This window comes from Cetorhinus maximus, chromosome 22 (genome assembly GCF_964194155.1).
Source record: "Cetorhinus maximus chromosome 22, sCetMax3.hap1.1, whole genome shotgun sequence".
Taxonomy (NCBI): domain Eukaryota; kingdom Metazoa; phylum Chordata; class Chondrichthyes; order Lamniformes; family Cetorhinidae; genus Cetorhinus; species Cetorhinus maximus.
This window is the reverse complement of record NC_135900.1, coordinates 22,445,524-22,471,161: the sequence shown is the minus strand read 5'-3', so window position 1 is coordinate 22,471,161 and position 25,638 is coordinate 22,445,524. Positions and strand designations below refer to the sequence as shown.

Genomic DNA, 25,638 nt, shown 5'->3' with positions numbered 1-25,638 from the left:
TTACCAAAATGTGTTACATCACACTTATCTATATTGAAGTTCATTTACCAAATTACAAACCCATCCTGCAAGGTTATTAATGCCCTTCTTGTACTTTATTGCAGCCTTTCTTTGTATTAACTGCAGCGCCCCACCCCACCACCCCCCGATTTGGCATCATTCACAAATTCTGAAATTGGACTTCTGATTCCTAAGTCCAAATTGCGCAGGTAAATGGTGAACACAGTAGGCTTAGCACTGCTTCTTGTGGAGCAGCACTTCCCACCATTTACCAAGCTGAGTAACTGCATTTACTCTCAATTTTCTGTTTTGGAGCCAGCTTGGTGTTCATTCTGCTATTTGTCCCCTGACTCCACAAATTCTGACCTCAGTTATAAGTTTTTGAAAATCCAAATATATTATATCTACTACTGTACCCTTGTCAAAACTTCCTGTTACTTCTTCAAAGAATTCAATAAGGCCAATCAAGCATAATCTTCCCTTTTGGAAATGGTATTGATGACTTTTTATCATATTTTCAGTTTCCAGATATGTTTCTGTCACATCTTTGAGTAAGGATTTCATTATCTTTCCGACCACTGACATAAGCTTTAGTTCCCTGGACTTGTTAGATCTCCCTTTTTATATATAGGAATCACATCACCTGCCCGCTAGCCCTCTATTCTTTAAAGCAGTATTGAAGCGACTGCGTTGTGAATGATAGATTGAAGAATTTTTAGTCAGCCTCCAACCCTGGTCAATCAACCAGTAGAGGGCAATGCAGCACAACTCTGTATTTGTTTCCTGAACAAGTTCCAAAGACATTTCAACAAAGATGCCTTCTTTGCCTTCCTGCCTTCTGCTGGTAATTCATCGGGCGTATTGAAAGATAAATAATGCAATAATTAGGATAGGCAAATTGAACTAGAGCTAGGTAACAGATTTTTTAAAAATGCATACAAGTTCTTAAAATGCTATGGTGGGATTTGATTATCAGTCCAGGCCTTTGAATAACTCGTCTAGCGATGCAACCATTACATCATTTTTCTCGACATGAATGTATCTAAACTGCAAGGCCCCTGTGTTCTGAAAATCAGAATATAGTTCTGCAGCTAGGTTATAAAGTCTGTGGGCTGGGATGAGAAGTGTGGACAGAAAGAAACTGACGAGAGGGGCTGAATTTTCGCCATGGGGGCGGGAAACAGGAGCCAGGTCTGTTTTTGGTCAGGATTCTGCCTCTTTAAAGTGAGTCCTTAATTGACATAGAGACGGGATTCCTGTCTTAGAGGCAGCGGAGCAGGGTTAGGGGTGGGTCAGATGAAGGGTGAGACTTATTTAGATATTCATGGCAGCCATCACTGGAGCTGCTGGTTGTTCTGAGGGAGAGATCTGCAGTTTCTGCCAGAGCCTTCCACTACACCAGAGGGAAGCGAGATGTCACAGGGGAACTGGAGGCAGGGCAGGCCCTTGTTGCTTCAATGTCAACCTGGATTGAATGCTGGAGGCCATGAGGGTGACGAGGGCAGTCCTCTTCCCGGAGGGTTGCAGGAGGAGGCTCGTCACGTGGCAATATCACGATCACTATCATCTCCTTCCACCCCCAATTTCTCCTTCTCTCTTACCTAATGTTCCTCTCCCAATGAGTTTTCTCCTTCCAGGGTCTCACTGTCCTCAAGGTCCACACCTCTCTAGAGGCCCATGTTATGGAGAGCAGAGCACCACACTGACCGAGACCCATACAGCAGGAGATTGGAGGTGTTATGATCCCAGCTGATGTTAGTACTGGACAAGTTAGATCCCAGAGTGAAACCTGGCTTGATAGATCCTAACATCTTTTAGAGACCATAGAGGAAAGTTACTGAACAAATTCACAGGAGTCTGCTGATGAATGTTTAACACAAAAAAATTATTAAACACGAGAATTGAACAATATTATACCAGACAAAAAAAGTTGGAATAATCGCAATACAAACACAAGAAAATGATTCAAACTCACATTATTCCTTTTTCCCCAGCAATATCTTTACAGATATATACAAATTCAGAAAGATAAAGTGATTTACAATATCTATCTTATACTCTAATATTGAGGGTAAGTATGAGGTATATGTGAAATAACAGGCTGTACACACCACACTCTAAAGTAAATGACAGATGTGAGCAGATTCCATCGATTTCTCAACAACCCATACAGACATTTGTCACATTGTGAGCCAACCAGTCTCACTGAAGCTTTGTCCTTCTTACAAGGGTTTCCAATTGCCACATTTGAAGATCTCACCTTGGAATTCTCTCCAAACATTGCTCCTACTCGGATGGCTTCATCAAGTCTCCACCTCCAGGGTTTCAATCTCACCTTCCGAGATTCCTTTCCCCTGGATCTCCGAATACACACAAGTTTCGCCTTCCAAGCACTATTTCAGATCTTCAGCCGTGCCAAGCACAACACCTCTGCTCCAAAAACCCCAGTAAGGAGTCACCAACCTTTGGCCGTCTCATCGGATCTTCAGGGCTTCTCTCAAGCCTGCTTTGCTTCAATATAAAAGTAAAATACTGCAGATGCTGGAAACCTGAAATAAAAACAGAAAATGCTGGAAAAACTCAGCAGGTTGGGCAGCATCTTTGGAGAGAGAAACAGAGTTAACGTTTCAAGTTCATTTAACATCTTTAGAGCTAAAAAAAAGTAGAAATATGATGGATTTTATACTGTTTAAGAAGCATGGAGTAAATAGAGCAAAATAGAAGGTCAGGGATAGATGGGAGCTAAGGAGAAATTTGACAAAGATGTCATGGACACAGAACCAAGGGAGTGTTAATGTTAGTGTTAAAGAGTAAAGAAGGTGCTGGGAGTGGCATAAAGGTTAGATAGCAGAACGTGCTAATAGCCAAACAAGGGTCAGTGCTCTGTGAAGGCAAAACATAAGAACAAGTGACAACTGGCCTTGTGGGGGGAGGGGGGTGGTTGGGGAAAAAAAATCTTCAATTAAAAAAGGTGTAAAGACGGAGGAGAGATTTCATGGTCTGAAGTTGTTGAACTCAATGTTATGTCCGGAAGGCCATAAAGTTCCTAATAGGAAGATGAGATGCCGTTCCTCCAGTTTACATTAGGCTTCACTGCAACATTGGAGCAGACCAAGGACGGACATGTGGATATAGGAGCAAGTTGGTGTGTTGAAATGGCAAGCAACAGGAAGGTCTGGGTCATGCTTGAGGATTGAGCAAAGGTATTCTGCAAAGCAGTCACCCAGTCTGCATTTAGTCTCCCCAATGTAGAGGAGACCGCATTGGGAGCAGTGAACACAGTAGACCAAATTGAAGGAAGTTGGAGTGAAGCCCTGTTCCACCTGAAAGAAATGTTTGGGGCCTTGGATGGCGAGGATGGAGGAGGTAAAGGGGCAGGTCTTGCACCTTCTGCAACCGCATGGGAAGATGCCATGGGAAGGAGATGAGGTGTTGGAGTGATGGAGGAGGGTGTCACAGGGAACGGTCCCTGTGAAATGCTAATGGCAGGGGGTGGTGAAGGGAAGATGTGTTTGGTGGTAGCATCATGCTGGAGTTGGCAGAAATGGCGGAGAATGATCTTTTGAATGTGAAAGCTGGTGGGATGATAAGTGAGGACAAGGGGGACTCTATCATGGTTCTGGGAGGAGGGGATGGGGTGAGGGCAGAGGCGCGGGAGATCGGTCGGACACGGTTGAGAGCCCTGTCAACCATAGTGGGGGGGATCCCTTGTTTAAGGAAAAAGAAAGCGCTGTTTTGGAAGGTGGCATCATGAGAAAAGTTGTAACGGAGGCGGAGAACTGGGAGAATGGGTTGGAGTTCTTATAGGAAGCAGGGTGTGAGGAACTGTGGTCGAGGTAGCTGTGGGAGTCAGTGGGCTTGTAATGAATATTGGTAGACAGTCTATAACCAGAAATGGAGACAGTGAGGTCAAGGAAGAGAAGGGAAGTGTCGGAGATGGATAATGTGAAGGTGAGACAGAGGTGGAAATTGGAAGGAAAATTGATAAATTTTTCCAGTCCAGACCAGAGCATGAAGCGGCACCGATACAGTCACTGATGTACTGGAAAAAGAGTTGTGGGCCGGGGCCTGAGTAGGGTTGGAACAAGGAATGTTACACATACCCCACAAAAGACAGGCATAACTGGGACCCATGCAGGTACCCATAGCCATACCTTTTATTTGGAGGAAGTGAGATAAGTTAAAGGAGAAATTGTTCAGTGAGAGAACAAGTTCAGCCAGACGGAGGAGAATGGTCGATGGAGATTGTTCGGGCCTCTGTTCAAGAAAAAAGTGGAGAGCCCTCAGACCATCCCAGTGGGGCATGGAGGTGTAGAGGGATTGGATGTCCATAGTGAAGAAGAGGCAGTTAGGGCCAGGAAACTGGAAATTGTTGCTTTGGTGTAGGGCATCAGAGGTATCGCGCAAGTAGGTGGGAAGTGGCTGGACAAGGGGAGCGAGTATGCAGTCAAGATAGGAAGAAATGAGTTCCATGTGGCAGGAACAGGCTGACATGATGGTTCTACACATTGAGTTCTATTTGGGGATTTTGGGAAGGGGAAGCGGGCTGTGCAGGGTTGGGAGACTAAGATGTTCGATGTTGTGAAGAGAAGGTCTCCAGAGGAGATGAGGTCAGTGACAGTCCTGGAAACAATGGCTTGATGTTCAGTGGTGGGGTCATGGTCCAGGCGGAGGTAGGAGGAAGTGTGTGAGAATTGGCACTTAGCCTCTATAAGGTAGAGGTCAGTATGCCAGACAGCAACAGCACCACATTTGCCAGAAGGTTTGATAACAAAGGCAAGTTTGGACCTGAGAGAACGGAGTGCAGCAAGTTCAGAAGGAGACAGGTTGGAGTGGGTGAGAGGAACAGAGAAATTAAGACAACCAATGTCACACCGACAGTTCTCAATGAAAAGATCAAGAGTAAAGTAAGAGGCCAGAGGTAGGGTTCCAGGTAGAGGGAGAATACAGGAGGTGGGTGAAAGGATCTGTTGAACAGGGGGAGGCTCCTGCCAAAAGAAATAAGCACGGAGACGAAGAAGACGGGAGAAGGGTTCAGCATCATTCATTGAGGTGAGGATGTAAGGGGATGAAACTGAGTCCTTTGCTGAGTACAGAATGTTCAGCATCAGAGAGGAGGAGGTCAGAGGGTATAGTGAATACACGGCAAGGGCTGGGATTAGAAGAACGGATGGGGTCAGATGGATGGGGAAGGGTGGAAGGTCCTGGATGAGTATTGGTATCAATAATTGGAGCTTGTGTTCCTTAAGACCTGAAAGGAAGAGAGAAAGTTTGTTGTTAAGGTTTCAGGTGAGACGAAGAATGAAGTGGAATTGGGGTCAAAGACATGGTGACACATGACACTGAGTGTGGATCTCAGGATGCAGTGAGAACAGTAGTCCGAGGAATGTTGTATGTCCCAGAGATGCCTGTAATCCTTGGTGGATTTGAAACATGAAGGATGGAACTGAAGTTGGAATCCATGTGGGGTAAATCAGTGACAGACACAGTCACTAAGGGAGGTAATATGGCTGTGAAAGCGAGTTTTGGTAAACACCTTGTCAAACACCAGGAGGGAAATGGAAAGCAATGAAGGTGAACAGGGTGAAAGAGACAAATGGAAATCTGGTCAGAGAGAAGAGCAGTACTTCCTCAAGGTAGGTATTCCTGGAAGAGAGGTGGCAGTGAATTAAGCACTAAAATAAAAGCAAAACTCTGCAGATGCTGGAAATCTGAAATAAAAACAGAAAATGCTAGAAAAACTCAGCAGGTCTGGCTGCATCTGTGGGGAAAGAAACAGAGTTAATGTATGACTTCTTCAGAGCTAAAGAGAGATGATTGATTTTATACTGTTTAAGAAAGGGTGGAGCAGGTGGAGCAAAATAAAAGGTCAGGGATAGGTGGAGCTAAGGAGAAATTTGACAAAGATGTCATGGACGACAAATGGAGTGTTAATGTCTAAAGACTAAAGAAGGTGTTGATAGTGACATAAAGGTAAGATAGCAGAACGTGTAAATAGTAGAACAAGGGTTAACATTTTGTGAAAGCAAAACATAAGAACAAGTGACAGAAGGCATTGTGGGGTTTGGTGGTTGGCGGGGGTAGATGGTGGTTGGGGAAAAATAAATTTGCAAAGCCTCTGCTCCCCACAGCTCTTTCTTTAACACGGAGCCTATTTCTCCGCTCCTTTCTTTTAACTTTACTTCTGGGGCCTCTTTCTGATCCCTGTCTTTGTTCCTGCCTGGAACTTTCTTCTGGGACCTCTTCCTGCTCCCCTCCCAGTGTCCTGCTTTCTGGAACACCTTCTGTGGAATGGCACTCCAGTTCGAGGTCACCTGACATGTTTTTTGCACCATTTGACTTTCTCTCTTCTGCGCAGTTGTGCAGGGTCAGTTCCTGGCCTGAAGAAGGGAAAAAACACTAACTGCACACGTGCTGCCATTTGTGGGCCGGTGCTGGGAGCTGGAGCCCCTGACCTCCGAAGGTCAGAGGGCACCATCCATCTGGTCCAGGCACTGGAATCATATCTTCAGAAGCCCTATGGCCTGTTCAGTAGTTGTCCTGCTGTGCAGGTGGCAATGGTTGTATTGCCTCTGTGCCCCTGTCTGGGGCTCCTTTTGAGGGGTCAGTAGCCATGTCTTCAAGATATTTCCTTTGTCCCCAAGGATCCATCCATGCATTTTGTGAGTTGGAGTGAAATCTGAGGCAGTTTGGACTAGTGGAGGATGAAGTGGCAGCTGCCAGGACTCTGTTATGGCATCAGGGACAGCCACGACTGGCTCTTCACTATGTACCCGTGTGCCTTCAGTGTCTGAAGTTGTGAGTAACCTGTCTGGCCCTTTCAAAATCAGAAGTGGATCCCCTTTAAATCTCTTAGCAAACTTTTAAACTGCCTCAGTTCAGGCCAATTAAGTTAGAGCGGGAATTCCTGACCCCCCCACACTTGCCCCCCCCCCACCCACCCTTCCCCCCCACCCCCACACCGCTTTATTCATTATTGCTGGTGCCGAGATCGGCACCTTGAAATCAACACACCGCCTGATGCCAGTATTTTCAGGGCACCCCACCTACGTTGGTGCCATAGGGGGCCCCAAAACTTCAGCCCTAGGTGTCTGCTATAGGAAAAGAGTTGGGTTAAAGACTGTGCAGTCAAATAAGAGAAGTGTGCATAAGGATAAATACAGAGTGTGAAAGGTTCTTTTTACTTCTTCATTCACGGGATGTGGGCATTGCGAGCAAGGCCAGCACATATTAGCCTTTCTGCATTGTCCTTGAGAAGATGGTGGTGAGCTGCCTTCTTTAGCGGCTTCAGTCCTCCTTGAACAATGCTGTTGGGGAGGGAATTACAGGAATTTGACCCGTCAACGATGAAGAAATGACAAAATAATATTTCCAAGCCAAGGATGGTGTATAACTTGAAAGGGAACTTGGAGGCGGTGATATTCCCATACAACTGCTGTTCATGTCCTTCTAAATGGTGGAAGTTGTGGGTTTGGAAGGTGCTGTCAAAGAAGCCTTGGCAAGTTGCTACTGTGCATCTTGCAGATGGTACAAACTACAGCCATTTCCTCCATTGCCCTAAAGATAAGTAAATCTCAGCAGTATCAATCTGAAATTAGTGAATAACACTGAACGACTTTGGCTTATGACCAGTTAACCTCTGTACAAAACGTCCAAATATTCAAAAAACTTTACATTTCACCGAATCTGACATCCGGTAAATTGAGCATTCAGGCTTTGTCACCTGATTCAGTGAGGCAGGTTTCACTGTTTGAGTCCACCATCACTGAACTGGTCTAATAGTGCAGAGTGTACATTGGTCGACTGATAATCAATGGATTGCACCAAACTGTTGATTTTGTGCAATGGCCTCCAATATAAATTATTAGAAGTTGTTAAACTCTTGGATAAGAAAATTGCTATGAGAAAATGTTGAGAAGAAAATTTGTGGCCTGAATTTTTTTGATAAATGTTCCCCAATGACAATGTTAGAAATGCAGGTCCCTTTAAGAGTAAACCAGGAAAAGCTTCAGAGTCAATTGAGAGCAGGTGATGCTCATTGAAGCTTGGGTTACATAAAGGTAAAGACAGAAAGAATTTACATTTATAAGAGTGAGTTTCATGCTCTGAGGATGTCCCAAAGTGCTTTGCAACTGATGGATTACTTCTGATGTACAGTCATTGTTGGATTTGCCAGTTCCCCTTAGTGGCTAATGTCACTCAAACAGGGCCTCCTTATCCCTTGGGCCCCCCCTTGTAGCAGAACTAGCATGCCAATGTCTGATACCTAAGGGTTTCCTGGCCTACTGCCTAATGCACAGACATTTCTTGGGCAAAAAAACTGCTGAGGTACTGCAAAAACGATGACAGTGATGATGACCCTGTCCCTTTAATCTGCTGCAGCCCTTTCACTCCTGCAGCAGCACACTATTTCCTGCCTTCTAACAGGTAAACCTTCAGTCAGTGGTGTTCCAAAGCCCTAGAGATGATCCTATATATTAAAACAAGGCGGACTCCAGTAGTTATGAAGGAATCAGCACTTATGATGTCTGATTGGAAAACCCATGGTGTAGCCTTTTGAAAGCAAATTGATTCAACCAACTGATTACAAGCGATACCCAACCATCTTACAACACTTAATAACAATGCAAGATGTTGTTCATCATGCAATGAATGCTTATTGCAAATTCTTTGAATCTTGAAAGAAGCAATCCATATATTAAAAAAAACTATTTTCTTGTTCTTTGACAAAGGTTTGACTGAACTTTGTCCTTTGTAGAGGTGAATGTATAAAAGCCAAGGATTTATTATTTGGCTAATTCTGTGATTTTTTTTGGAATTAGTTTGATGTAGGGTTGCACACTGCAAAGGAATGTGCATGGCATCAAAACATATGATTTTAGCAAATAGAAAATATAAATATCAAAGGTTTGAATTAAGAATGAACAATTTTACACGATTTCATCTGGGACCTAGTCATAAACCTATTTATAAGGAATTGGTTTACGATTTCACTGCAGAAGCACACAAGGGAAATCTTTGCCTATTGAATCATGGAAATCAAACAAACAATACATCTCAAACATTTCTGCACCCCAGCACAAAATAGCAAGAGAAATGTTTTTCTTTTGATACATTACAATGAAATCAGGCGTATTCATCAGCTACTAGGGTTGTTTGCAGCTTTCCCAGCTAATTACAGGGCTGAGGCCAATGTGGTGTGTTCAGGGTGTTTCTCTTCTGCCAGCAGCAGTGAATTGGGTGGGCAGGCCATAGTGTATTCAATGCTGAACTCCCAAATCCATGTTAGCAGTTTATTAAGATCCTCGGGAGGTATTAGGTAAGTGCACTCTACCGTCACTACCTCATAAAAAGTGATGCAAATTGTTGAAAAGTGATCCCACTCCACATTCCCTGTGCTATTTTGAATCTTGGCTCTTGATTTACTCAGTGCCAGAGGCCTGTACGCCCTTATAATAGTCCCTTTCAGACCCTCAGAACATCCCAGAACATTTTACAGCAAATGAAGTGCTTTTGAAGTGTAGCCACTGTTGTAATGTGGAAGACTGAGAATCATAGAACGGTTACAAAGAACTGAAGGCCCATTGAGCAAGTGCTGGCTCTCTGCAAGAGCAGTTTAGGTAGTCTCACTCCATGGCCCTCTCCCCGTAGCCCTGCAAATCTTTCCCCTTCATGTGCTTATCCAATTCCCTTTTGAATGCTACGATTGAATTGGCCACCACCACACTTTTAAGATATAAACCACTCCGTGCTTAAACAAGTTTTTCATCATGTCATCTTTGGCTCTTTTGCCAATCATCTTAAATCATTGTCCACTGGTTCACAATCGCTTTGCCAAAGGGAACCATATTTGTCTATCTGCTCTGTCTGGCACCTCATGATTTTGAATACCTCCATCAAACCTGCTCTTCTGTAAGGAGAACAATACCAGATTCTCCAATCTATCAAGTAACTGAATTTCCTCATCCCTGGAAAGATTCTCATAAATCTTTTTGCATCCCCTCGAAAGCCTTCACAGCCTTCTTAAGGTGCAGTGTTCAGAATTGAACACGATACTCCAGTTGAGGCTGAATTCAGTGTTTTAAGGTTCATCATAACTTTCTTGCATTTGTGCTTTATTCCTCGATTTATAAAGCTCAGGATCCTATTTGTTTTTTAAACCACTTTTCAACCTGTCCTGCCATCTTCAAAGATTTGTGCACATATTGCTCCCAGGTCTCTCTGTTGTGGCACCCCTTTTAGGATTGTACCCTTTAGTTTATATTGCTTCTCTTCATTCTCCCTACAAAAAATGTATCATTTGCGCTTCTTTGCATAAAAGTACATCTGCTACATGCCTACCCATTCCAGGGCTACAGGGTGAGGGCCATGGAGTGAGACTATCTAAACTGCTCTGGCAGAGAGCCAGCACAGGCTTAATGGGCCTTACAGACTCCTTTGGCTCTGTAACCATTCTATGATTCTCAGTCTTCTACATTACAACAGTGGCTACACTTCAAAAGCACTTCATTTGCTGTAAAATGTTTTGGGATGCTCTGAAAGGAACTATTACAAAGGCTTGAAGGCCTCTGGCCTGTCTGTGTCCTCTTTAAATCTATCACTATCCTTTCCACAGTTCACTATACTTCCAAGTTTTGTGTTATCTGCAAACTTTGAAATTGTGCCTTGTACACACAAGTCTAGTTTGTTAATAAGTCAAGAAAAGCAGAAATCCTAGTACTGATTCCTGGAGTACCTCTCTGAATACTGTCCTCCAGTCCAAAGAAACAACCATTCAGCACTACTCTATTTCCTGTCACTCAGCCAACTTCATATCCATGCCGCCCCTGTCCTTTATATTCTATGGGCTTCAACTCTGCTGACAAGCTTTTTATGTGGCACTTTATCAGATGCCTTTTGGAATTCCCTGTACACCACATCAACCACATTGCTGATACATGTGGCAGATGCACTTTTATGGAAAGAAGCGGAAATGATACATTTTTGTAGGGAGAATGAAGAGAAGCAATATAAACTAAAGGGTACAATTCTAAAAGGGGTGCCACAACAGCGAGACCTAGGAGCAATATATGCACAAACCCTCTCTGTTACCTCATCAAAAATCTAATCAAATTAGCTAAACATGACTTGCCTGCAATAAATCCATGCTGGCTTTTCTTAATTAATCCATACTTGACCAAATAGCTGATCATTTGTCCCAGATTTTGGTTTCTAAAACTTTCCCATCATCAAGGTTAGATGGACTGGCCTATAGTTGCTGGGTTTATCAATTACGTCCTCTTTCACTATGACTTTGGTAATATTCTCTTCTTTGGTAGAGACAGATGCAAAGTGCTTATTAAATACCTTAGCCATTTTTACTGCTTCCATGCGTAGGTCTCCTTTTTGGTCCCTAATTGCCACTGCCCCCCCCTCACCACACTCTCTACCCCCCACTACCTTTTTACTATTTATAAGCCTATAGAAAATTTTCAGATCCCCCTTTATGTTGGCTGCCAGTCTCTTCTCATACTCTCTCTTTGGCCCCTTATTTCTTTTCTCACACCTCTCCTGAATTTTAGTCTTGTTCTTTCTTGTGTAAAAACCTAGCTTTTGTCATATGCTCCTTTTTCTGTTTCATCTTACTGTCTATCTCTTTAATCATCGTTGTAGTTCTGACTTTGTTTGCCATACCTTTCACCCTTATGGGAATGTATATCAACTGTATCCAAACCACCTCATCTTTAAAAGCAGTCCATTGTACAATTACAGTTTTGCCGGCCAATCTTTGATTCCAATTCATTTGAAACTGACCCGTTCTTATCCCACTGAAATTGGCCCTCTCCAATTCAGGGTCATTTACAATGCCAATCAAAACCTTATGATACTATGATCATTGTTCCCTAAATGTTTCCCTACTGACACCTGATTGATTTGGTCCCATCTCATTCCCCAGAACCAGATCCAGCAATGCCTCCCTCCTGGTTGGGCCAGAAACACATTTCAGAAACTCTTTTCCCTCTCTACTCTTTACATTATTACTGTCCCAGTCAATTTTATGACTATTGATGTCCCCCAGTAAAATTACTCTTTAGTTTTTGCACCTCACTGTTATTTACCTACAATTTTTCCCTCTATATATTTCCCAATTGTTGGTGGCCTATAAAATAATGCGGTAATGTAATGGCATCTCTATTGTTACTTAACTCTAACTAAATAGATTCTGTCCTTGATCCCTCCAGGGCATCCTCTCTCCAGGACTGTAATATCCTCTTACTCAATACTACCAACTCACTTCCTTTCTTTCCTGAACACCTTCTATCCAGGAATATTCAGTACCCAGTCCTGTTCTTTTTTGAGCTAGGTCTCCATTATCACCACAACATCATATTTTCATGTGGCTATATGTGCCCGGAGCTTACTACCTTATTTAATATGCTTTGTGTGTTTACATACATACATTGTAAACCTGAATTGGAAAAGGAAAAAAGAGAAACCTGAATTAAACCAGAATTAGATCTTATTGTATTTCCTCTTAGTCTAACTCTATGTAAATGCTCCCTACCCACCCTATGCCCCCATAGCCTCCATGCCAACTTATACCTTTACCCATATAGTGCCAACTCATGCCAACCCATGGTCTGCACTCATCATCCTTTACCCTTACATCAACCGTGTCAATTCACCCAGTTTCCACCATGGACAGACCTCAGAACCTATGCTGAGTTAAAATAAAATAAAGTTCCAAGTGTTTATTGTAGACTTTACTTTCTAAACACTCTCCTTCATAAAAACCCATTCACTGCATTTACATTCCTTCAACTACATCCTTATAAAAACAAGCATTTCATGCTTAACCTCTTATAAAAAACAAACATTGGAATTCATAGCCCCAGTTCAAAGAGTCTCTAACCACTTGGAACAGTCAATCAAACTGTGAAATGGAAGGCACCCTACTAGAAGGTTGTGAAATCAACCACGCAGCACTAATCCAGTAATTGTAGCCCTCAGGCTTAAGTCAACAGACAGAGTGAACAATTTTGTTTTTAACACTCCAGACATTTTTTCAAAGGTTTAAAGGGCAGGGGTTTGAAATCCTTGACAGCGTGACAGTTGCCTATGACAGTTCATTTTGACACTTTTGACAGTTCCAATGAGTTTGACGGTTAGTGAGTTTATGGCCTTTTTGTGCACATTCATGCCTAATTTTAACAATCCCAAGGGGCACCTGACCTCTCCCAAAGGGCACCTGACCTCCCTCAAAAAATGTCACAGAACCATTGCCAAAGGGGTAGTCTACCTCGTCACCTCTCCAAAGGGCTCCACAAAGTTAAGACCTGCTCCTACCAGGTCTAACCTGCACACATCGTGTTTCACACAATTGGGTACACCCGGGTCACCAAAATTAGACAGGAGTGGAGGCAGCTGTTGATTTATAAGGGCCCCCATTCCCGCCCCTGAGAAAATGATGGGTGCCTTGTTTGGAGGTGGGGCTCCCGATTTTTTGGCCTCTTCCCCTATTTTCACAATGATGTTTTGCGTTGTTGCAAAAATCCAGGCCTTATTGCTCAAAAATCTACCACTTTTTGGGCCTCCCTCTACCACACACAAATGATACCAGTTGTAATGATGAGTGTTGTACAATTTTGCTTGCAAGCGTAAAATCCAAACTGCAAATGTCTAGATGGAACTATATAGTAACCTTATAGTGACTGGGAATGCCCACCTTAAATGCCAAGCCTTTGGCCAAATGGTTTAGATTTTCCAGTTCAATTTAAAAAGACAACATCAAACACATGCTCACAAGTGAGGCAACAATTAGCATAAAATATCATTTAAATAATTAATGTTTCTTTGAAAAACAGTTTTGCAAGTTGTTTTTTGAGAATTATAATAATGTCGCATTTGCTTAGGTTGGCAACACATTTTATAACCTTTACAAAGGTATAATTAAGATGAATGTGGGAATACCTGCTGATACATCGTCATGAACATCTGCAGTCCTTCCTCCCTCATGAGGAAGCATTTATCATTTTATCTCAGAGTTTCTGTAAAGGGATTGCATCCCTGGAAAAAAATGCCTTTTGCATTTTAGAGTGTGGCTTCAAACTCAGTTTAACAGCTCCCTCGTGGCGCCGGTTCTCCCAGGCGAGTGTAAAAACACGCTTAATGGAAGAGGCAAACAAACGAGGAACAGATGCCCGGCATTTTCTCTCTTAGAATTTGTGTTGCAGCAGAGCAGAGGTGTTATTTTGCTTGCCTAAACATCTGTAATGCCTCGGTTAATTGTATAACCTACCACGCTAAATTATCAGTTTCTCTAGTACTAATTCATGTTGTAACCTTTCTGTTACTATTTCATCACTAACATCCCTGGGTAAAACTTGAATCAGTTATATTGTGATATAACTAATATAAAATCAGTTTTGTCTGAAATAATTTTATTTGATGATAATGATTAAAATCTTTTGAAGGGAAGTGCTCACATTACCAAATGCATGATGACCATCAAAATGTATTCAAATATCTGCATCTAACAGTTCACCCTATCATTTAGGTGTGATATGTTGATTTGTACAATGGGATCATGGGGACAGGCAGGGTGACAACCTGTCCCAGAATTTGCCCTCCTGTCCGGCATCCCGGGCCCAGGTGTGGGCTTCCTGGGAGGCCGTTTGTCCCAGATTTCTCTCTGTTTGTTGCTGCCTGATCATGGTTGGTGTCTGCGTGGGCGCACTGTGCTGCTGCACATGCCCAGCCCAGAGCTGGCACGGGATGAATGGGCAGACATAGCCATGAGGAAGTAGTACTGTAGTGCTGCCCGGTGTAAAGTAAAGCATTAACGTCAGGAGCATCTGATACTGATGTAATTATGATGCAACGTCCACAAGGCTAAGGGCAGAATTTTGCCCTTGGAGTGTGGGTTCGGTGGGGGAGGGTGGGGGCAGCCGGAAAGCTGACCACTGCCCGTGATCGCTGGCGGGCCAATTAAACATGAGTGAAACATGAGTGGCAGCGCTCACCGCTGCCTGTGTGGGCGGGGGGAGGAGTGCAAGCCAAGCGAGCATGACCTTCATGCATGCAAGTGAGTGGGTGCTACATAATCTCCCTGAGGCAACTCTCTACCTCAGGGAGATGAAGGTATCTGAAAAAGCTAATTAAAAAAATAAAAATGTAATGAAACATGTCCCCTCATGTGACTCTGTCACATGAGCAGGGACATGTTATTAATGAAAAAATTTTATTTTTATTTGCTTTTGGAAACCTCATCCTGCCTGGGGTGAGGTTTCCAAAAACGTGCAAAGGCTGCTTGGTGTTTCTACCTGCCTGCCAACAGTAAGGTTGGATGGGTAGCGAAAAATTTGTTTTAAGTAACTTTTTAATGGCCTTAATAGGCTTTTTAATTGTCAGCGGGCGTGCTGCCGACTCCGGTGTGCGCCTGCCGAATGAAATACCACACGAGTGCGTGACGAGGTCAAGACGCTTGCCCGATGTCATCGCGCGTCATTTCACGCTCGGTCGGTTCAGGAGACCTGGTGGGAAAGAGAAGTACCACCTTGTGTAAAATACTGAGATGTATATAGATCTGTAAATAAACAAGAATGGCTTTTACGATCAAAAGTCTATGGCAGCGTTCTTAGGGTAACAGGCAAACCCTAAAGAAAACCCATCTAGAACCCGAACCTGATAGGAAACAGCCGGCACTACTCTCCTCCTGGCTTTGATAGGTGCGTGGATGGTCTGGGGGAGTCCTGGGAGTGAGAGGAGCCTGACTCGGTCTGGGAGTGGTCAGGGCAGTGGCGTCCCTCAGGCCTGACTTGAAGTCTGGGCCATGGTGATCTGAAGCCGGGTTTAGTGGCAGCCCTCTCAGGCTTGAGTCCAAGTGGTCAGGTCCGCTGCAGGCCAAGGGACATTTCCAGCAGGCATGAGGGGGAGGAAAGGGGTCCGGGCAGACCTGATTGTTGGGGTTTTGGACAGGAGAAGAGGTGTCAGGGATCAGTCAAGCAGACAGCTCTGCTGGTCTTGCCACTATCCCCCACTGCTCCTCAGGCTTTGCCAACACACCCCATTCCACCAACTCATCAGGTCTTGCTAGCATCTCTTCTCCCGCCCCGGTCTTGACAGGATTCAGCCCCCACCTCCATTCCCTCAGAGTTGACCCGGGGGCAGGAGTAGGCCATTTAGCCTTTTGAGCCTGTTCTGCCAATCACTGATATCATGGCTGATCTACAATTTAACTCCAAGTAACTACCTTTGCCCCATATGCCATGATACTTTTGGTTAACAAAAACCTATTGTTCTCAGAATTAAAATTAATAATTGATCTTGCATCAATTGCAGTTTGTCGAATCGAGTTCTCTGCCACACTTTGGGCTGGGTTTTACGCTGGGGGAGGAGTTCTTGCCCCATGGCCATTTAGTGACCATCAGGCCAAAAATTGATTTAAGCTGGTCCTTTCACCCTTATGTTGTTTGGAAGTCCCACCTCTGAATGTTGCTGACCAATCAAATAGCCAGCAGTTCCCTAGTCCCAGCAGTACCACCGGGAGTGGTGGCCACTGGTAAGACAGCTTAAACCCCTGAGGTCCTGATCGGAGTGTCTGATTGGTGTCTGCAGCTCACTGGTTTCCTGAAAATGAGGCTTGAGGCTCAGTTTTGACCAAGCCTTGGGGCAGTGTCTTTGGCCATGTGGCCTGATTTCCGGAAACTGATGCTACTCCAATTCACCCACCACTACCCCTCAATGACTCGAAAGGAAACACGGGTATTTGTAGTGCTCTAATGTTAAAAAATTCCAGTTACCTGCAAGCTTTAACACTTATAGCTTTACTCAATCGGAAATAAACAAAAAAACAACAGTAACAATTAATGCAATGCTTACCCAAAATTTACAGCTGAAGTGTACAAGGAAATACTTGGAAAGCAATAATGCTTTTTATTTTCAAGAATGTTGTGCTGTTTCTAAAATTGTTCAATTACTAGCTTCATTTGCCTTGAATCCAGAAATACTGTAATTATCAACTTGACAATATTGCGAGGGTCTGAATTAATGTTGAAGTTCAGTGATTTGTGTTAAGATGCATTGCATTTTGGTTAGTGACCTTGTTCTGCTGACAATGGGCCGTCTTAACAATTAGCTCCCAATGGCAGAGAACAAATAACGGCAAAAAATATCACTAAATAATGGAGTCTGAATGCAATCATTTAATTGTTGATTGATTCCCCCTCAGAGTCATAACACTCTTTAAATAGGGTAATCTGTAACAGGTTTAAGTTACTGCAGTGTAAAAATAATTGAAAAATGCACTTCCAACTTCAAAAAGTTGTCTGGTTCAATTGTACTTCGCAACAGCTGAACAACAAAAATGTATATTTATATGGCTCTTTTAATATAATAAAATGCCCAAGGCATTTCACAGGGGCACTATTAAACAAATTATAACATCAAGGCGCATAAGAAGATATTAAGTCAGATGATCAAAAGCTTGGTCAAAGAGATAGGTTTTAAGGAGTGTCTTAAAGGAGGAATGCAGGCTAGAGAGGCAGAGAGGTGCAGGGAGGATATTCCAGAGCTTGAGGCCTAGGCAACTGATGGTGCAGCCACTAACGGCGGAACAGTTAAAACCAGGGATGCTCAAGAAACTAAAATTACACGATTGCAGATATTTTGAGTGGATTGTGGAGCTGATGGAGATTATACAGATAGGGAGGGATGAGATCATGGAGGGGATATGAAAACAAGGATGAGGATTTTAAAATCAAGACCTTGTTTGACCGGGAACTAATGTCGTTTTCTGAACACAGGGGTGGCAGGTGAATGGGACTTGGTGCGAGTTAAGACAAGGGCAGCAGAGTTTTGGTTAACCTCAGGTTTACAGAGGGTAGAATGTGGGAGACCAGCCAGGAGTGCATTGGAATTGCCGAGTCTAGAGGTAACAAAGGCTTGAATGAGGGGTTCAGCAGCAGATGAGCTGAGAGGGGTGAGAAGGCGGACAATGTTACGGAGGTGGAAATAGGCAGTCTCGGTGACGACACAAATATGTATTCAGAAGCTCAGTTCGGGGTCAAATATGACACCAAGATTGCTAACGGACTGGTTTAATCTCAGACTGTTGCCAGAAAGAGGGATGGAACCAGTAGCTAGGGAATGGAATTTGATGTGGGGGCTGAAGGCAATGGCTTCAGTCTTCCTGATATTTAAGTGGGGGAAATTTCTGCTCACCCAGTATTGGATGTCAGATAAGCAATCCGATAATTTAGCAACAGTGGAGGATTTGGGAGAGGCAGTGATGAGGTAGATCTGGGTGTCGTCAGCGTATCTGTGAAAATGAATGCTGTGCTTTCAGGTGATGTCGCCAAGGGGCTGCATGTAGATGAGAAAGAGGAGGGAGCAAAGGTAGATCCTTTGGGGACACCAGAGATAACAGTGTTGGAAGAGGAAGAGTAGCTATTGAAAATGATACTCTAAGATTAGATGGATGAGAATGAAAGTAGGTGAGAGCAATCCCACCAAGCTGGACAATATTGGAGAGACAATGGAGGAGGATGGCATGGCCAACCATGGCAAAGACTGCAGACAGGTCGAGAGGGATAAAGAGGGAAAGTTTACCTTTGTCATAGTCATAGAGGATGTCATTTGTAACTTTAAGAACAGTTTTGGTACTGTAGCAGGGATGGAAACTGGATTGGAGCGAGCCAACCATGGAGTACTGGGAAAGACGGGCAGATCTGTGAGTTGACATCATGTTCAAGAACTTTAGAGAGAAAAGGAAGGTTGGAGAAACAATGATGGTTTTCAAGGATGGTAGGGTCAAGGGTTGATTTTTTTTTGAGGCAAGGGGTGATGACAGCAGATTTAAAGGAGAAAGGGATTAAACCTGAAGAATAAGAACCATTAACAAAATTTGCTAATGTGGGAGCCAGGGGAGGAATTGGGTGGTCAGCAGTTTAGCAGGAATAGGGTCAAGGACATAATTGTTGGATCTGATGGCCAAGATGAGCTCAGAGAAGGCATGAGGAGTGATAAAAGAGAAACTAAGAAAGATGCAAATTTAGGGCTGGGTCAGGGGAACTTTGGACAATGTTTGGCCTGGTGGCCCAGTGGAGGAGAAGAAAACACAGCAGAGGTGGCTGCTTTGATGTGTTCAATCTTAATGGCAAAGGAACCCATTAGCTCTTTGCGCTTATTGTTAAGGATGGAGCAGGGCGAAAGGGTTTAAGAAGACAGTTTGCAGTGGAGAAAGAAAACTGGGGATTGACGAGAACAGGACAAGAAAGTGATTAATGTGGTCCAATGGTGGATGGCTAAATCGGCCTTCTTTTAAGCCTGTGTCTCTTGGACTTAAGGGAGTGGACATGAGGGCTGTAAGGGGACTGGCCAGGGTGAGTGAGAGTCATATTTGGGGACTAAGGCATCAAAAGCAGAGGTGAGAATGTGGCTGAGCAAATCACTAGCTGCAGAAATGTTGTGGTGAATGGAAGGCCATAGGCTAGAGGGGGAACACAATGAGTTGAGATAGAGGTTGGAACCACTGAGGATAAGAAGTCATTCACTGCAAAGTCGGAGGGAAGAAAACAGTTAAGGTATCTTGGTGAGAATACTTTTAACGTACACTTATAAGTCCTTTATAGCGGCTCCAACATATTTCAGATAAAGGTTACATTTAAATTGCTAATGCAAATCCCTCCTGGGGCTTCATAACATTTAAATAAAGTCTAATATGTGGCATTGAGGAGGTTTTAATGTTTGATCTAAATTTCAGAATGGTGTATTCTTAGAAACTGATTGAAATACAACCATTAAAGAGAGTGCAATTGACCATCCTTTGCTTTACTGGTGCTGTCATATCAAGTACACTAGACAAATGAAAAGCCTTGCTGCTAAAGCAGAATGGAGATTATGGACTAACTATGAACATTCTAGCCAGGTCATAGATTTTCTAGTTTCCCACTGAATTAAGGATATGGGATTGTGGAGTTGATGAAATTGACCACTACTACTATTTTCCTGGATCTATTCATCTTAATCATGAATTTAGTGAGCTCAGAAAAAATGTAGTAGTCTGAAGAGGGCATGAAATGGGGAATGAGCATCCAGCTTTATTTAATGCAGTTGACGAGTGTGTTAAAGCAAGGATGTTTACAAGAATTTAGCCCAAACAAATTGTACTTTTTAAGGTAATTTAAACATGGCATAAAATATAAGACAATCAAAAATGCGCATTACTTTTGGATTAAAAGAGGTCACATTCCATTTTCGAACAAAACACCTTATCAAATTTTCAATAAGAGGTGCCAAAATTAAAAATAAAAACAGACAATGCTGGAAAAACTCAGCAGGTCTGGTAGTATCTGTGGAGAGGGAAACAGAGTTAATGTTTCGGGTCCGTATGACTCTCCAGATTTTCGGCATCCCACAGTATTTTCCTTTCGTCTTAGTACCAAAATTGAAACCACGCTTTAACATAATCATGTTATGCAGGTATTCTCATACATCAGTCAGATGTTTGAGGTGCAGGGAGATGTAGGTCGCTAGTATCTCACAACTTGTGGAAGCCATAAATGGTGTCACCTAACGAAGGAAGAACTAGCATTTACATAGCGCCTTTTACGACCCCAGGACATCCCAAAGCACTTTGCAACCAATGAAGTATTTTTTTAAAGTGTAGTCAATGCTGCAATGCAAGAAATGCAGCAGTCGGTCTGTGCACAGAATGGTCCCACAAAGAAAAATAAAATAAATGACCAGACCGTCTGCTTTTAGGTGTTGGTTGAGGGACAAATGTTGTCCAGGACATCAGGGGAATCCCTGCGCACATTTTTGAATTGTACTGTGGGATCTTTCACACCCACCTAAGAGGGAAGAGAGGACCCTGGTTTAAAGTCTTGTCCAAGTGACAGCACCTGCAGCCCAGATTTTTGTCCCTGGGTTGGGTGCACAGAGCCTGGAGATTTCCCGACTCGGCGAACATGACCTTCAAAAATGTCTGCCCACCGGTCTGATTTTCAGTTGGGGCAGGGGGGTAAGTTGGGGGGCAGATGAGCTGAAATAGGAGTCGGGGTGGGCGACCATGGAGCAAGTGCAGAGGCTGCCGGGTGTGGAGGCTGGTTGGGCGGAAGGTCTCTGTCTTCTGGCATTGTGTTGAAACAAATTTTAAAAAGAATAAAGAAAAAACAGCTTTCACCCCTCACCACTCCCCACACGCTCCATATGTCCCATTCATTCCAACCTATGACAACCCATGCCCCTCTACCTACCCCTCATGGCCACTTATAACACCATGTCAACCCATGCCCCTCTACCCACCTCCATGGGCCCTCATACCCCCTATGTCATCTTAGTGCCAACTCATGTCAACCCAACCCACCCACCGTCCTTTGCCCTTACCTCCTCCAGGCCAACTCACCCAGTATCCTTAGACAGTTTACCTTGACTGCTGGGCAGTTCTTTAACAGTTCTTTGACATTTAGACAGTTCCAATGAGTTTGTGTGTAAAAAGTGCATAATCGTTTTCACTTTTTATAATCCCAAAGGGTGCATTAATTCTCGCAAAAGGGTCCCAGGACCCTATCCAAAGGGTTACCTTACCGCTCCAAAAGGGTACCCTCGCTATCCAAAAGAATCCGTCAAGTTCAGACCTGCTTTTACCTGTTCTAATCTGCACACTCTGGGGTTTCACATTCCTGGCCTTCCAAAATCCCACTTCAATGGAAGCAACCAGTGACTTAAATGGCCAGATGCCTCTGCGAATTGCGCATGCATGAACCCTGGCCTGATTCTACACCTGTCCCCGCGAAGATTTGAAATGCCTGATTCATCTCCCTGTTGTGGTGAAAATCTGAGCCTCTGATCATGTAGCACTCCTGTTAGCACTGCACTGAAGTGGCCGTCTAATCAGCGATTAATAATCAGCGATTATTAAAGTTCTTTGAAATGTGTTACGTCTTGAAGTAATTTGATTATCAGTTGGGCTACCACTTCTGACTGGTGACTGAACTACTCGGCAAAATAAAAATTGTATTTAAAATTGTGTTGAAGACTTATAGATGTGTTTGTACATGTAATGAAACATTGCACACGTGCAAAAGAGGCATTTTTTGCACGATCTTTGTGGGGAGAATTGAAGTTCCTAAGATCCATGAGGATTTCAAGGGCCCCAAGAATCACATTAATGGACACAGGGATGGTTGATTGGTAACTATATTCAATTTACTTTGTTCTCCCCACACAGGTGGGAGTGTTTTCTTTCTCATAACATTAAACAAGATTTAGCAGCCCATAAGAGCACTTTTCAAATTAGGCCTGATACTGTACTGGGACAATAGTCCACACAATATCAAGCCTCAGCTTGTGGGGTGGACTTCTGAAAGGGGTCTTAGACTGCTTGACTTCAGTGCATTCTAGAGTCAGATTTTAGCCTGAGTTAAACTGCTGCTTTTGCGCTGATCCATTTCGACAATGCTTGCCTCAACGAGAAGGTGGATGCATAACTTGAATCTTAAGCCGATCTCATCAGTTCAATGTGGCATTGACAACAGGCTGGGTGCAGCCAACTTTGAAAATGTGTCAGTATGTGTACACTGCAACTGGTGCTCTGCTTGCACTTTTACTATAGTCATAAGACTGGCTTCAGCTGGGGGGTGAGAATCAGGGTTTGGGAGTGGGGGGGTGGGGTGATGGTTGGGGAAGGAACCAAAGTGGGCGGTGAACTGTTCAACCCCCCTCACCCTCCCCCCTCACCCTCCCCCTCAATCAGATTTTATGTCCCAGGAAATTTAAATCCCCAGCTTCATTTATGTGGACCCATGATGGGAATGGCATTGCCATTCGCAGGTGAGAGTCAAAGTTGGTGGTATTGGGGGGTTAAGACCTTCCGAGGGACCAGGGATCTGTGCGAACAATCCCTGGAAAGGTAAATAAGGATGGGGGTGTGGGTGGGGAGCAGGGGGTGGGGTGCAGTTTGGGGTTGGGGAGGTTGTGATTGGAGAAGGGTGGAAATTTGGAGAAAGGTAGAAGTATTCTTGGTCTATAAGGGTCGGGGATCCTTGCTGCCATGGATTGGAACCCTGTAGCAGCAGTAGTTAGGCCCATGGTTGTAATGAGATGCATGTCCTAGCTGTATCAGTAGGTTATGACACAACCATTTAAATAGATGCCCATTACCGTAGATTGGGCAGCCTTCCTCTGCCTGAATACAGGAAATCTAGATGGTGGAGGCGAGGGAGGGAAAGGGTGGAATGAGGGAGTCAGGAATGGGTTAGGAATGTGGCACCATCTTGACTACCTTCCTGCACCATTCCCACTAGGCACAGAGAAGGGATTAAAATTGGCCCTTATCTCTTTTTTAGCTACAGTCATGTACCTTCCAGAAGGTTCTGTCGTACTCTCCATGATGTCATGTGAGCTATCTGCCATTTCCACGTGCCGATTTGACAGCCTCTATCTTGAATTTCTTCTCAGTGGCTACAGCCTAAGGCTGGCTAGTGTAACTTGATAAATCAGAAAATCGAAAAGAAGGTTTCATTTGTTTTTTTGTAACTGCGTGGAAACCATGTAAGCAATATAAGTCTCCTAAAAACTTGTGAAAAATTACCAGCCGTGAACCCAGCGCTTACAACTTTGATTCCATTCAGCGGGCTATAGATCAGATCGCGCTAGAGATCTCAAACTTCAATTTCCTGTTTCTTTTTTTCCTTTGTTAGTATTTTGTACAAGTTCCAAGTTGTTGCTGACATAATAGGAAATGGATTGTTACCATGCTGAGAGGGAAAGAATTGGTGCAATAAGCTGATTTCTTTGTACCACGTTTTAAGATTGTTCTTGAAATTTGTGCACCAGTGCAGAAATAGAATGAACCAAAACATGTATAGGAATAAATCAAATGTTAAAAACATTTGAAGTCATATACTGGAATAGCTCAGGAAGGATTTGAGCATAATCTTATCTTTGAGCATTCACTAGAAAAATAAAGCCATGCATTTAATTTAAAAAATAAATATTTTTTCATACACTCTGCTATACATACAGATTTTATTTTCCAATTGAAAAGTTGAAGAGGGTCCTGAGTGTTTCCTTTAAGAGGAGACACACTCTCTGGATTTTTTTTTCAATGCTAGTGTGTGACAAAGATTTAAAGATTTAATCTGCATTTAGTGGCTCTGCCTGTTTCTAACCCTTTTCTAACCATGTGTTGTTTAAACAGTGTTCGCTGACAACAGTTCAGAGAGATCTTGCTTCACAAGAGTCACTGAGCTAGGCAGTGTGTAGGGCTGATGTGGGGCTCAAATGATTCATTCAAATAATAAGCTTGTTGCATACATTAACCCCTCGCTGACCAGCATCCTGTTATTGAAGTTTCACTAACCCTGAAATAATGGGCAGAAACTTTCCCTCGCTGGGCAGGCACACACCCGACCCGCTCGAGCGTGAAATGACAGGCGTTGACTTCGGCCGACGTCAATGCACAGTCGTTCGATAGTTCGATTGGCGGGCATGCGCTGGAGCCGGCAGCATGCCTGCTGACAATTAAAAGGCCTGTTAAGGCCATTAAATAATCAATTAAATTAATATTTTCGCTGCCCGTCCAACCAAACGGATTATTTTGTCACTAAGCTTGAGATCATCCATTCATCTGCCTCTGCCACACACCCTTGCCAACAAACCAAACATCCCCCATTTTACCCCGGCCTTTGCCTTGACCCCGTACATATCCCCGGTTTCTCTTTTATCTCCCCCTCAAGCCTTCTCAGATCCACCAGACCCACCTCCTGCTCACCTGAGCCAATCCCCACAAAACTACTGACCAGCCAATTGTCCTTCCTGATCTCAAGGTAGTTGAGCATTGTTAACGATTCACAATTTTCGGGTTTTCTTTCCCGGGTAACTTTAGCGGTATGCTCTGTTAGGTCCCCAAAGGCTCCAAGTTAGGAAAAAAGTTGCAAGTATTTTATTTATAATTTTAAGGTTGTTGATGTAACCTACAGCTCCAACTGAAGGCACAGTGGGATTTGGTAACGTGGCACACAACTGCCCCATTAGTACGCTGTCTACTGGATGATAAGGAATTTTCTTCTTTCTTATGGATGATGTAGATGTACAGCAACAACCCTAACTTTACAGTCAGGCAGTTAAGCATTAGGAATAGTGGATTGTAACACTCTGATTAGGAATAGTGGATTGTAACACTCTGATTAGGAATAGTGGATTGTAACACTCTGATTAGGAATAGTGGATTGTAACACTCTGATTAGGAATAGTGGATTGTAACACTCTGATTAGGAATAGTGGATTATAACACTCTGATTAGGAATAGTGGATTGTAACACTGTGATTAGGAATAGTGGATTGTAACACTCTGATTAGGAATGGTGGATTGTAACACTCTGATTAGGAATAGTGGATTGTAACACTCTGATTAGGAATAGTGGATTGTAACACTGTGATTAGGAATAGTGGATTGTAACACTGTGATTAGGAATAGTGGATTGTAACACTCTGATTAGGAATGGTGGATTGTAACACTCTGATTAGGAATAGTGGATTGTAACACTCTGATTAGGAATAGTGGATTGTAACACTCTGATTAGGAATAGTGGATTGTAACACTCTGATTAGGAATAGTGGATTGTAACACTCTGATTAGGAATAGTGGATTGTAAC

General features: G+C 43.4%; 2 long non-coding RNA genes across 2 annotated transcripts in view; one reads left to right on the top strand and one right to left on the bottom strand.

Moving 5' to 3' along the window:
• Positions 1 to 25,638, top strand: part of LOC144696353 (uncharacterized) — a 112,420-nt gene that overhangs the window by 55,390 nt on the left and 31,392 nt on the right. The gene's annotated exons all lie outside the window — the stretch shown is intronic.
• LOC144696354 (uncharacterized) overlaps positions 2,095 to 25,638 on the bottom strand; it is a 68,863-nt gene continuing 45,319 nt past the window's right edge. The window contains exon 3 of the long non-coding RNA XR_013580152.1: positions 2,095 to 2,549. This is a non-coding gene — a long non-coding RNA (uncharacterized LOC144696354). The remainder of the gene's footprint in view (positions 2,550 to 25,638) is intronic.